The sequence below is a fragment of the Rattus norvegicus genome, chromosome 4 (genome assembly GCF_036323735.1).
Source record: "Rattus norvegicus strain BN/NHsdMcwi chromosome 4, GRCr8, whole genome shotgun sequence".
NCBI lineage: Eukaryota > Metazoa > Chordata > Mammalia > Rodentia > Muridae > Rattus > Rattus norvegicus.
The window spans coordinates 180,438,887-180,452,792 of record NC_086022.1 but is presented as its reverse complement, the minus strand read 5'-3'; the positions used below and the strand labels follow the sequence as shown (position 1 = coordinate 180,452,792).

At 46.4% G+C, this 13,906-nt stretch overlaps 1 protein-coding gene across 4 annotated transcripts in view; it reads right to left on the bottom strand.

Annotated features, from left to right (window-relative positions):
* The window catches only part of Rassf8 (Ras association domain family member 8), an 81,743-nt gene extending 76,000 nt beyond the window's left edge, over positions 1-5,743 (bottom strand). For 2 of the 4 annotated variants that reach the window (XM_063286174.1, XM_017592668.3), the window contains exons 1-2: positions 5,605-5,743; positions 1,965-2,152 (exon numbers count right to left, since the gene is read on the bottom strand). The gene's annotated coding sequence lies outside the window, so the exon portion shown is untranslated. Of the gene's footprint in view, positions 1-1,964; positions 2,153-5,604 lie in introns of those variants that run through there. The other 2 variants (XM_006237659.5, NM_001191753.1) reach the window with 2 other exon arrangements.
* Positions 5,744-13,906: the final 8,163 nt, after the last annotated feature.

Genomic DNA, 13,906 nt, shown 5'->3' with positions numbered 1-13,906 from the left:
TGAATTTCTAATCATCCTGCCTATACAGTGCTGGAGACTGAGCCAGGGTTTTGTTCATGAGGGCAAGAAGCAGTCCACCAACTGAGCTACCCCCCAGCCCCACTGCTACAAATACCAACAGAGTCAGACATTACATTAATGACTCCACTCAGCTCAAACTCTAGAAGAGGCAGGCAGCTACAGGGACAGAGGGCAGAGTGGAGTTTTTGAAGGAGGGGAAGCTGGGACATCGTCACTGTCAGAGAGAGACACTGGGGAGGAGGACAGATAGGCCTGTTGTGCTGGCGGTGGCAAGGGCTTCACAGACCTACACCAAAGCTTGTAAAACTGCAGTCAGGCACGCGCAGCCTAGCGCATGACAATTTTCATCTGAGCAAGCTGGCAAAACAGCTCAGCGAGCCCAGCTCACTACCAAGTCTGAGGACCTACTCAGGAGGGGAACAGGGGCTCCTACAAACTGTCCTCAGACTCAGACATTTACACAAAGCAAATAAACAAATAATACAGCGACATATTTAAAATGAGCAAATAAGTTAAGAAAAGTTATTGTACACATAAAAATAAGGAAGCTAAGATACAATAAGCTATTTTGTATTTGACAGATTCTAATACATCCAGTAATACAATCTCTTGCCTAAATGGCTAAGCTTTAACTAAGAGTCCGACACCACTATGCCTAACCTATTCGCCAATGGCATTTCCATAGCAGAGCTGCATATGTTAAAAATCCATTCAACTCTATTAAAGAAAAATAACAAGAAATTCTTACTCTACTTTTCTGACTATCTACCCAATAAAGGAAGTCTAATTTTTTACAATATATACTTATATTTGAAAGGATCATTTTATTTTGACTAGTTTTCCAATAATAAAACTACTATACTTAATGATAAATTTGATTTAGCACTCAGAAGCCAATGATAATCAAGCAGAAAGACAATGTAAACATCTATTTGAATAAAATATGGAAGAGAGTGGCTACAACTTCCCTCTTGTTATAACCTGTATCTACATCTACATCTACATTTTTCCCCTAAAACAGAGTAAAATCTGAGTGCTTAGTGAAGTGAACTACAATGCATAAACCTGGACAGCTCTAAAATTAATTATTTTGAGCATGATGATAAAACCTGAATGTATAAAACATACAAACAACTAAAACCAACCTCCATCTGACATTAGGACCGGGAAATGAATGGTATTGGTGCCGAGACACTCCAGGCAACTGTCCAAGTCTAGGTAGCCAGTAGGCACATAAACCCAAGACACCAAAACATCACAAGGGTGCCCAACCACAATAATGTCTACAGCGGTGACACAAATGTCCTGGGGCACAGAGGTCCTGCACAAAGCAGGTCACATGCCAGACCCCCTCCAAAACCACTCCCATTCTCTCACACAGATGAATCTGAGTCTCCACGTAAAACACGAGGTCCTCCAGAAGGCACAGCTCCGTCTTCAGTGGGATGAAGCGAAAGGAAGGGGACTAGTTTCTCTGACTAAAACGAAGGCATGAAGACCTATCGCCTTCTCCTCACTATGTCTAGCATGGGATCGGGCATGCTGTGGGAGCTCAAAGGTGTCTGTAATCATTCTTGTTCACCATCCAGCACAGAGGGGACCGAGAGGCTGTGTGCAGAGGACTCCCTTCTGAGGACAGCAATAGATCCAAAGTCCTTGGTGCATTCCCTGACCAACAAGAAAGAAGCTGGGTCACGTGTGCTCTAAGGGTGAGTAGTAACTGAAGGAAACACAGTCAGGAGACAGCAGAAGTATTGTAAGACAGGCACCTGCAGCATGAGCAGCAGAGGCATCGCTGAGCTGCAGGCCACTGAGTCAGGATTTTATGCGGGGCAACCACAGGACAGAAAACCAACAGCGCTTTAAGCTTCCTTGGCTATGGACGGTCATGCCTACTTTAACTTAAAAACGGTTTTAGTGAGAAAGGAAAAGAACTTCCCCACCTCTAGGTGGCTCCTGTTGCTCCTCTCCACTGGGCTCAGATGGCATCTGGTGATGAATATCACACTCTGCCAGGACACGTGGGCATCCTTAGACCTTGCCCTCCTCTGCCTGCGGCAGTTTCCCCAACCTCCGTGGACATCTGGCACTGGGCAGTCACATCATCTGTCTGGCCCACAACTGTGTCACACTGTAAAACATCAGGCACAGCAGAATTCACATTTCCATTCTGTAACCCTGCGCTAATAAAACAGTTGTTTCAATGCTGAAGCTAGAAAAGTGGAATGTGCAACACTAATTAAAAGGTGTCTAATTAGCATGCATTTTCTACAAACCACAGACGGATTGTTTTTACCTGATGCTAAAAGTTTGTTCCAGATCACTCACAAAACTGGAACACAGAAAGGCTAGTTTGGCTTTTCTGACACAAGTATCACAGAGATGAGGACTATTAAGAAAGACGTAAATGCCTTGTGGGTGTGCTGGTGCCCGAGTGCTTCAATCCCAGCATCCAGTAGATCTCTGAGAGTTTGAGGACAGCCTGGTCTATACGGTGAGACCGTTTCAAACAAAGGCATACATGAGAAATGGACACTGTACCACTTTATCCCCTGAGCACCGCTGTGCATACCAGGGACTGGAGAGTAAAGCAGGCACTATCTATTGCTCATGGGGGGGTGAACAATAAAATATAGTACAATTATAAATTGTGGCAAATTAAGGATGATTGTCCTTATGGAAGAAATAAGTTGGGTCTAACAGACGTGAAAACGGTGACCTTCTCAGAGAAGACTTCCATGAGAAAGAATTCTGCAGCTAGTACTCACAGATGAGAGGTTACTCAGCAGCTGGGATAAGGGCCCTGGGGCCAGTCTGCTGGAGAACTGGTCTATATGCTGGGGGATGTGGGTGAGGGGCTGGGGCCTTAAGGAACAGGACAGGAAGGCCTGCTGGAGATTCTGTACCTTACTCCAAGGATTCTTGGGAATCTAGAAGGCCCGTAGAAAAATTGACTTTCTTTTTCGGGCTATCAGCAAGAAAACAAACAGGAAGGGGCAAAGGAGACCAGGGGACTTAAGAGAGGTCAGAGTAGCTTGAACTAACCAACACGACGGCAGAGACTGAAAATCAGACAAGTTTCTGAGATATTTTGTGGTCAACTGTTTTGGAGGGCTGATGGACAGAATGCAATGAGCAAGACACCTTGCTGGGATAGAGGAGTTCAGAACAGGAAAGGGAGAGTTTGCCAGTCTGGACAGCACAGACTAAGTGTGGAGAAGAAATGGGAGCTGCTGCCATTGTAGACAAAGAGGGGCCAGGCACATCTTAGGTGCCTGTCCGTCATGGCTTTCCAGCTAACAGTAGTATCCCCATTTTAAAGGCAGTGAATTTAGATCAGAGCTAGAGAAACAGGGGACCATTCTTAGCTCCCTGGATGCTGACAAGCCTGGCTAGCTGCTACAAGCCCTCCCTCCCAAGTCTGTAGAACACCAGGAACTATGTCTACACTAGAACATTTAGGACTGGAACAAAGTAACATTCAAGAAGAGCGAGTAGTTGATACATGACTTAACTTGAATCCTGTATTTACGATTTCTAATGTTTCCTATCCACATCTCAACCCCATTCTACCTCCAACTAGAATAAACTTTGCCAAGTTTTGAACATTTGAAATTTTTCTGGGGCCTCAACATTTTATAAATGGACAAAGCCACTCTGCTAAAATTAACCTCAACAGAAAGAGCAATGATACCGTGTGGTGAACAATAGTTTTACTCCCAAATTATATGAGACAACAGAAGGACCAATAAGAAATAGGAAACCTTTTCTTAAGAAATTAACTATTTCTCAGAATGCAAGGCACTCAGGTCACTCACTAACACATGCCACTGAATACAAAGGCTACAGAAGTGAACACTGAGGAGTACAATTTTAAAAGTCATAAGCTTAATAACTGTAAAGACAAAAATGGGGGGGGGGGGAATGACACAACAACCCTGTAGGATGCTAAATCTTCGATTTCCAAACAGCTCTAAAAAAAAAAAAAAATACCGAATTCAGGAAGTGTGACCCCAGGAATGGCATGGGAACCTTTGGAACTGTGTTTCTCTACAGGACACTGATACTAACCTAAAACCCTTACTATCTGCACAGTCAGTCCCGTGACTCCCTCTAGGGGCTCTCTACTGTCCCCCAAAGCTCCTGTAGCCCAGAAACAGAGCTCGATCACATACAAAGATCTCAGTCCTGCATGGCCAATTGAGTCCAGTACGGAAAGTACCATCTTGAGGCTCTTAAAGGGAGGGATGAATGATTGGGAGATTTTTTGAAAAGATTTAATTAGCTACACTGCAAATTACGCTGTGTTGAATCTGCTCCTTCAGTAGAAGAATCGTCAAGCCGTGCCCAATCTTCTTAAGTGGAGTATTGGGCATGTGTAATTTTGAGGTTTGGGGGAAGTTCCCCATGGAAATATATAAGGATCACAAGAACCATTAACATGACCACGGGAGGATAAAGCACAAACCACTTCCCAAACTGATAGCGCAGTTGTCCGGAGCCCTGATTCCTGTGTTTATCTGCACCTCCCCCTGCAATGGGCTGACATTCCGGACTGCCTCAAGCAAAGAACAGGTTTTTGGGTTTAAAAAAAACAAAGCAGGAAAGGTGCCGGTTTTCAGTGCCTCCATGCTACCGTCACAACCCCTGGCAACCGCGAATTAAAGAGTTCTAAAGAAGAAAGAAAAACTATCTACACCCCCGCCACCCCCCCCACACACACATTCATCCCAAAACTGGGCAGAAACGCAGAGATCACTACATATTTAAGATACTTCCCTGGGACAAAACATATTTCATGAAAAATGGCTGAGTCCCAATCTCCAGTTAGATAGTTCGTCCCTGCTGTCAGCGGGTCGAGGGATTTTTTTTTTTTTAATTTTCTTTTTTTAATGCAAGGCTTTGATGTGTTGGCAGGGCTGACCTGACAAGCTGGAGTCAGCTAGGAAACGTGTCCTGCATATTTCCTTCTGTGCCTCCAAAGATTAGGACCAGTACTGACTGCAATTAAACCCTACCTAGGATTGAAGGGCTCAAGATGCCATTCGATGCTGGGAAAGTGGTGGTTCCGCAACCCCGGGCAGCTAGGCGATGCTGAGACCCAGCTCAGCCACCCAGCCCCAAGCCAATCTCCGCCGCCCACCGCCGGGCCGCAGCGGCCTCGCACGCCAAACCCCCTACCCTTAAAGTTAAGCCTCCCTGCGATTGCCCTCTGCAAGTTTCCAGGGTGCAGGAAGCAGCCAACTTTGCAAGCCGCCTCTGGGCGACTCGCTTCCCCGCAGGGGCTGGCCACCCGGGAGGCTGGGCGGCCACGGTTCAGACAAAATGCAGAAGCCTACCAATCGCCACTTTTCCTTTTCCAGAGGGGAAGCTCTCCCTCCGGGCGAGCATCCGATTTCCATCTGGAGAGGGAGAGGGCCGGCCGCACATTCCCCTCGTCCACAAAAGTGGCCTCTAAAGTCTCTCGCCAAGGACACCGGGAAGGAGGCGACCCCGGGCAGGGCCAACTTTCGGGCGGCGGGGCGAGGGCGCCCGGGTAACAGCGGGGCCGCGGGGGGCGCGGGCCGGGAAAGTTGTACTTACTGCGCTCGCAGCCCGTCCTCGCCGACCCGGTGCACCGCCCGCGGCGGAGGCCCGGCCCGGCCGGGCTGAGGCGGCGGCTGAAGCGGCCGCGGCAAGCGGCGGCGGAGGAGGTCGAGCGGCGGGCCGGGGCTGAGGAGGCCGGGCGCAGGGCGGCGCGCGGAGGGCTGAGCCCGCGGAGAGACGCGCGGGGAGGGCGCACGCCGGCCTGGCCGGGCTGGGAGGGCGGTGCGCAGAGGCGCAGAGGAGGAAGGGCGGAGGAGGGAGGGCGGGACCAAGAGGGACGCGGAGCCCCGCACAGGGGCCGGATGAGGGCCGCAAGTGCGAGCCAGCCTGGGAGGCCGCGCCGGGGTGGGGAGGGCGAGGCCTGGGAGGCGTGGTGGGGACCGAGGAGGCGGGGCCGAAGGCCAGGCCGGGAGGGGCGGAGGGCCGAGGAGGCGGGGCGGAGGTCATGGAGGGCGGGGCAGAGGGCCAAGAAGGCGGGACGGAGGAGCGTGGAGGGCGGGGCCGAGGGCCACGCTGGGCGGGCCAGTGGCCGAGGGGGCGGGGTCAGGAGGCATGGAGGGCGGGGCAGAGGGCCGAGGAGGCGGGGCCAGAGGCCAGGAGGGCAGGGAGAGGGTGGGTTGTGGTGGGCAAGGTAGGGCAGGGTGGAGAGCCCAAGAGAGCCCGACGGAAGACTGGGGAGGGGGCGGGCCGAGGGCCGGGGAGGAGGGCCGAGAGCCAGAGGCTCCGCCTCTTTTCTGGTCCTGGTTGGGAGGGAGAGGAGCGGTGTTAGGCCCCTCACCAGCTCGGGTTACAGCGGCCCGGCGCCGCCCGCAGACACCGTACCGGAGCGCCACGGTGCGGCCTTCTGGGAGGCGCTGAGGCCGGTGGGCCAGAGCCTGGCTGAGGTTACCTTTCCTCCAGTCGCTCACTGGCTTGGGGTCGCTGGGCGAGTGAGACCCAGCAGCTGCCCGCTCTGCGACTGCTGATTGGAAAGGAGAGAGAACCGGCCAGGACTTCACCAAGGACTGGATTGAATGGCTTTTCCCATAAAGTTACTGTGAATAGATGTCCACCACAGCAACCAGCGATGAGGAGAAATAAAAATGAAGTGAATGAATCGAATGTAGCAAAGGTTTTAAAAGAGCCAGGATCACTGGAAAGGCTGAGGCAAGAGGATTGTCACAAGTTCGAGGTCGGTATATGCTACCCTTAGCAACAGGCAATATCAGACCTGCAAAGAGTGAATCATATATTACAGAAGTTAGAAGGATCTGAGAGAAAGAGAGAGTAAGGCAGGAATTTTGCCAGAAGTTCAAAAACAGCCTGGGCTACATACTTTGGTTCCAGGGCAGCCTGGACTACAGAGTGAGACTGTCAGAGAGAGAGAGAGAGAGGTGTCTTGGATTCTCCAATTCTCCAAGGCATGGTTTGGATTGCTTCTCCTCTGACTAGCTATGATTCAGCACCAGCACCCCCTCCTCCCTTAGCAGCAGGCCATGATAGAGACAACAGACAAGAAAAAAAGAGGGGGGGGAAAAAGACGGCAAATGAATCAGAGGTGAGTAACAAAAGATTAGAAAGAACTGGGCTCAGATTCAAAAAATGCACCCACACACCTTTAAAAATAGCTTTTAATCAGCAAAGGACATCGGAACATTGACCTGGAAGTGCAGATTCGTATGTTGTTTCGCCATTTTTCAGTCATGCAGTGACTGAAGTGGACAAAATCCAGTCTCTGGGCTAGAAACGCCCTCACACGCCAGAAGCTCAGTCACTAATCTGAAGAGAGATGGGCTGAGTACGTACAGAGGGTGAGAGTCAAGAGTGCATTCCAGTTGTAAAATGTTCCCTTTAGTGCCCGAGTACTTGCTTTTTACCATCAAAATAAGGATATTAAAAATGACTTCCGGGGTTGGGGATTTAGCTCAGTGGTAGAGCGCTTGCCTAGCAAGCGCAAGGCCCTGGGTTCGGTCCTCAGCTCCAGGGGGGAAAAGAAGGCAAAATAACAAAAATGACCAAAAATGACTTCTAGTTACTCACTGTTGGAGGGACTTTCTTGTTTGGACATTTGTTTCTTCAGGTTTCGACCTGTAGTAAGTTCCCCCGCTCACTAGCCCTTTCAGCACTGCATAGAAACAGAGAAGAGAACCAGCTAAGACATAAATGCAAGGAAGCAGCATTTGAAGAATTTGCTGAGAGGCTTTCTCTCGGAGTCAAATGCACAATCTGAGGAAATAGGATTTCAGTGACTCAGGAACTGAGGTCCTCCTGTAACCCCACTAGGATCTTCTCAAAGGGGTTTTCTGGCCTGAGATAGACTAGCCCTAACATCCTCCCCCTGTCAATCCTCCACCTCACTGAACAGGATTGGCCGCCTGCCTGATTGCCAAAGCTAATGGGAAATCTTAATGTCCAGTGTGTGCCCTTTGCAGAGTTTACCAGTCTTGACCTATTCCTTTTTTTTTTTTTTCACTATAAACAAGTTAACAAGTTAACTTACCCAGGACAGTGCTCATGTGACCAGAAGTGAGTAGAATTTAGTGTACTGTGAGAAGCTGAGTCCACCCTTCACAGAAGCCTTTCCTAAGACCCACACACCCAGTGAGGCGTCTTTATCTCCTCACTGGAACGCAACACCGGACAATTCGCAAAGTCTGAATATTTCCCAGTTCTAGATAAACAGAGATCCTCGTCCACTACCTCAGCCCTATTTAGCCCCAATTTTCCTCCCCTGTGCATAATACCAAGTGTTTTAAGCTTTCTTAGCCAGGATCGTGTACCTGTTAGGATTTCCTGAGATGTTACCAAATGCCTTTGGAAGGATTGACAAAGTACTTGTACTTCCTGTTTCTGATTCTATTCCTGGAAAAGCACCCTGCTAGACTGAGAACACTCGAAACTCTGGGACATAATCAGATTGTAGAAAAGAACTTGAGAGGAAGACTTCAGAAAAGAGGCCACTCCAAATAGTAGCTAACAGGGAGAGCAGTGGGAAGACAGGAGGAGCTACCCATGAAGATGCATTAGCAGTACTCAGTGTTCTGAAGCAAGGCAGGAAGGCAGGCTATGGGACACGGGTTACAAAGGAGTCCCACACTTTGGAGTCTGTGAAGCCTTTCAATAGCTAAGAATCAATTCTGACACATTTATATTGTAAATGTTGTTGACATAGGGCCCGTGTTTACCTTACAAAACAACACTTTCAAGTGAAAAATAATAAATGCCAATAAATCTGGCTTCAGACATGGACTCCTATGACCTTGGACAGGCCCTCACTTTTCTCCAGGATATTTTCCCGGATGCTCAGGAGCAAAAACGACCAACTTTTGTTCACAGAGAAGATAAGATAGCTCACCTTTCTACATTCCTGACATCCAGTGTGTGACTAAATGTAAGCCTGTCAGGGTCACCTTAAGAACTTCGTTGCCGGGGTTGGGGATTTAGCTCAGTGGTAGAGCGCTTGCCTAGCAAGTGCAAGGCCCTGGGTTCGGTCCCCAGCTCCGAAAAAAAAAAAAAAAAAAGAAAGAAAAAAATTTTGGGGGCTGGAGAGATGGCACAGTGGTTAAGAGCACCGACTGCTCTTCCAGAGGTCCTGAGTTCAAATCCCAGCAACCACATGGTGGGTCACAACCATCTGTAATGGAATTCGATGCCCTCTTCTGGTGTGTCAGAAGACAGCTACAGTGTACTCATATACAAAATAAATAAATAAATCTTTAAAAAAAAAGAACTTAGTTGCCATCTTGTTTAAATTTTTTAGCAGCCCTTTCACAATGAAAACCTCAGAGCTTTGTACAATATGCTATTGTACAGACAGTGAATTACAAATCCTCTTTGATCCGTCCACACCCATGCTGTCCCAAGTGTGCCTTACTGTTTTTCTGGATGCCTCTCTGTTGACCATCCCCCTTCCTGTCTAAAATCTATGTTAAAATATGCTTTAATAAAAATTCCATCTCTGCTTTGTATTAGCTTGTCCTGAAGTTCTTTCCTGTGTCAAAGTCAGGGTTCTGGCTTTACCTGAGCGAAGTCTCCAGGCTCTCCAGCTGTTACTGGCTGGTAGTCTGGAACAATAATCCTGCCTCCACCTTTGTGGACAGTTTCTTAATGCTACTATAGGAAAGAGTCACAAACTTGATGGCTTAAAACATCTTACAGTCCTGGAGTTTAGACATCTTAACAGGGTATGGTTCCTATGCTCCTTCTAAAGATTGAAGCAAGAGACTTATACCCAGTTCTTAGAGAACATACATCTCTCTAGAAAGCCCTGGCAACTCTTGTATATGTCCAGTGGAGTCATTTTGACAAGTTTACATGGTACACACAAACCAGAGAACACCAACCTGTAAGACGGGGTTCTTGGAAGTCACTTGTCCATGCATTGCTTCTCTTTGATATGGTAAAACACTCTTACCAAGCAGAACATAGGAGAGAAATAGGCTTATTTGACTTATACTTCCAGGTCACAGTCTATCATTGAGGGTAGTCAAGGCATGAACTTAAGCATGAAATTGAAAGCAGGCACCGTAGAGGAATGCTGCTTGCTGGCTCATTTACAGGCTTTCTTCAGAAATCAGGACCACCTGCCTAGAGAATGATGCCACCCACAGTGGACTGAGTCTTCCTATATAGGTTAACAATCAGGACAATACCTCCACAGACATGCCCACAGTCCAGTCTGATCTAAGAAATTCCTCAGTCTAGATATTTTTCCCTCAGATAACTCTAAGCTATGTCAAATTAGAAACCCCTTTGTGAGGAAGCCTGGGAAGCAATTGGGAAGTGAAACTTGTATGTAGCACTGTCAGGAATCAGTATGTAACTGAGTGTAATTTATGAAATTGTATGTAGCACTGTCAGGAATCAGTATGTAACTGATTGTAACACAAAAATATATGTAGCACTATCAGGATTTAGTATGTAAATTGATTGTAACATAAAAATGTATGTAGCACTGCCAGGATTCAGTTACCTGAGTATAACTTGCAGGTTTCTTTCCTCCTTTCCCTCAACTTTTACTCCAAGTCACAGTAAACTTTCAACTTTTGAGCTTCAGATTGTGGTTCATTCATGACCCTAAAACTGTTTGCCTGGAGAACCCCAGGGTCCTCTGCCATTCTCAGCTTAGACCATTCTTAAAACCAGGATCCTGATGTGTTTCCCCATTGTCCCCATGCCTGACTCAGACTAGGAGCTCAACGAGTAACAAACGAGTGGATGGTGATTTAAACTGAGTAACTAATAACATCTCTTCCTTTTGTTCATTTCTTTGTTTTCCTCCTAACATGTGAGATATGCGTTCTTTCAATTAATAATTAAATAAATCACAGTACTAGAATTACAAAATGAGCACTACATAATGTCAAGCTTTCACGAACTCACAGGCCATCTAAGGAAACATGCTCTTTAAAAGAGAAATTTGAGCGCTAACGATTGGGAGCTTAGCAGTTAAAAGAATATATTGCTCTTGTAGCAATCCCAAATTCCGTTCCCAGCACGAACATTGGTGGATCACAAATTCTTAACTACAGATCTGGGAGATATTCTGGCCCCCGTGGGCTCTGGACACATGTGCACAGACCCACACATACATACGTAATTAAAACTAAAATCTTTAAAACCATTTTTTAAGGAAAGTGAGGCAGATGCTGGCAGCTGCTAGTCTCATTCCCCTTTCCTTTTTATTTCTTGAAAACAGAAACCAAGCCAGCTCAATCAACCAAGTCTCAAGGGAGGGAGTGAAGATTGAAAAGGAAAAGACAATTAGACAACATTTATAACATGAGTCCAGCCAGTGCTGAGTCTGAAGTGGGTTTACTTTTCTCCAGTCTGCTTTTTTTTTTTTTTTTTTTTTTTTTTAAAGATTTATTTTATTATATATAAGTACACTGTAGCTGTCTTCAGATACACCAGAAGAGGGCATCGGATCTCTTTACAGATGGTTGTGAGCCACCATGTGGTTGCTGGGAATTGAACTCATGACCTCTGGAAGAACAGTCGGGTGTTCTTAACCACTGAGCCATCTCTCCAGCCCTCCAGTCTGCTTTTATACCATTCTGATTACCTGCAAAGAATAAGGTCAGCTCTAGGTCAAGGAACAAACAACACAATAAACAAAAATAGTCAAGGAACAAACAAGGCAACAAACGAAGCCCTGTGGTATTCAGGAACTTTTCAAGATGATCGTGATCTTGAGCCTACTTCCTTGTCCTAGCCCAAAGTCGAATCCTTGCCAAGTTTCTAGAAATGGCCCCAAGAGCTTGCCCCATGTGCTTAGCTGAAATGTTTTCATTTTATACCTTTTTTTACAGACATGCGTGGTTAATTAGCCCTATGATGTGTATGTAGACGAGAGCTGTCTAGGAAAACAACTCCTTATCTCTGGCTGCATGTGAAAGAGCAGCGTTAAGTCTCTTACTATGAGCTAAACTGCCGACTGATACAACAGCTAGTTACAATGTGACAGCACTAGAGGTACAAGAGGCACAGACAGTTTCAGAACAGTAGATTGTTACCTGGAGAGGGGAAGATGGAAAGGGATTCCCAGAGAACAGAACTGAAAAGCCAAGTGGTATTCAAGAGACCGAGAAAGGGAGACTTTAGGTCTTATGGCCCGTGAATGCTCGAGGTGAAGCTGGGGACTCTGGGAAGATGGATGGTAGCCTAAAAAGTATCTGGTTTTGATTTAGAAGGACATTAAGCTTGGTAAATTATGGAAACCATTGAAATCAGAAGAAGTGTTAATAACGCCCCGTAGGGCTTCATGTTGTCTCAGCTGTGTTGCTAAGGATAGTCCTTCAGACCCTACCTCCCAAGTGCTGGGGACACAGGCATGTGCTAATATGCCTGGCTTGATGCAGTGTTGAGGCTCAAACCCAGGGTTTCAGGCAGCACTCCAGCTGGGGAGCCAGCTGTAAATTTTTACCTTCCTATATGTTCTTCCTGCTTTGAAAAGAAAATAATAGTTTTTTTTCCTGTATTAATTTGATTAGCTCAAAGGCTTAGTCATTTTGTTCAGAGGGCATAAACAGAGACATTCAGAGATCCTCGATCCTCAGCCAGAATTGCTATGCCTTCTACTTCAACAGTGACTATAACAAAGAAGGAAAAGAAATCACATCTCCTATCCTCATCAGTGTGTTAAACAAGAAACTGGGGCGTCCTACCAGTCCTCAGGAAAGCCTCCCTCCTGTGCCGAAGGCTGCAGTAACCTCTGAATGTTATGGTGTTCTTAACCAGTGTAAAGTCTTTGGAGAAAAAACAATGGCTCTCATATCTAGGACTTTGACATTGAAAAATAAAGTTCAGTGCTGTGCATGATGGCAAATGCCTTCGATCCAGCCCTCAGGAAGCAGAGAGAGGCGGATCTCTAAGAGTTCAAGACTAGCCAGGTCTATAGAGTGAGTTCTAGGCTAACCAGAGATACATAGTAAGAATCTCAAAACATTTTTTTAATTACTGAATTACAATAGTTTTAATGACCCTCCCCCATTAATAATAGGACAGGAAGATAATAGTCAATGTATTTTGTCAAGCAATAAAGTACAAGTTGAAACTGTAACAGCTTAAACTAAAAGGAACCTGTTCGAATATAATCGAAAATGGGATTTAAAATAGTGGGCCATTCCTTCGATGGAAGTTACTTAAGAAGATAATCCCATGAAAATTAAAAAGCCTCGATTCTTTCATTATGAGCTGGAGAATGGTTTGGGTGGTTGAGACTAAGATTCTACCAGAGCCTATTTTAGGATCAGAATACTGGGAAACAGTAAAGCGGGGACCAGATGTTTATGAAGTTGCATCCTCATAAACACACATGGTCAAATCTGAGCTCTGCCACGTTCTTTCAAGCCAGATGCCACTCTTGAATCTCCCCACCTCTGCAATACTGTAACTGGGGTTTCATAATGACGACCCCGGTGTGACTTCTGAGTCACAGCAGGAAGATTGAATTACGCCCTGCTTTACCATCATGTATTTAATTATAGTTTTACTAGTCGCAAGCTAGGAAACCCATCTGTCTTATAGTACTGCTAGACTGACCAGAGCCTTCTTGTCAGAAAGAAGCCAGGCTGATACCACCAGCCAAATCTACCGCTCAGAGAGGGAAAAAGCCAAAAGCCAGGATAGCACAACAGATTTTAAAATGTGAGCGTTACCTGGACAAAAGCCACTGTCAGAAACATTATCAGGACATAATGGTATCATCCCACCACAGTTCTTATTGTCACAGGTGTGTTTGTTAGTAATAAGTGTTAGGTAGCTGATCGCTTTATTAACTATAAGGTATCATGTGTTGTCATGAGGAACAAAAGGAGCA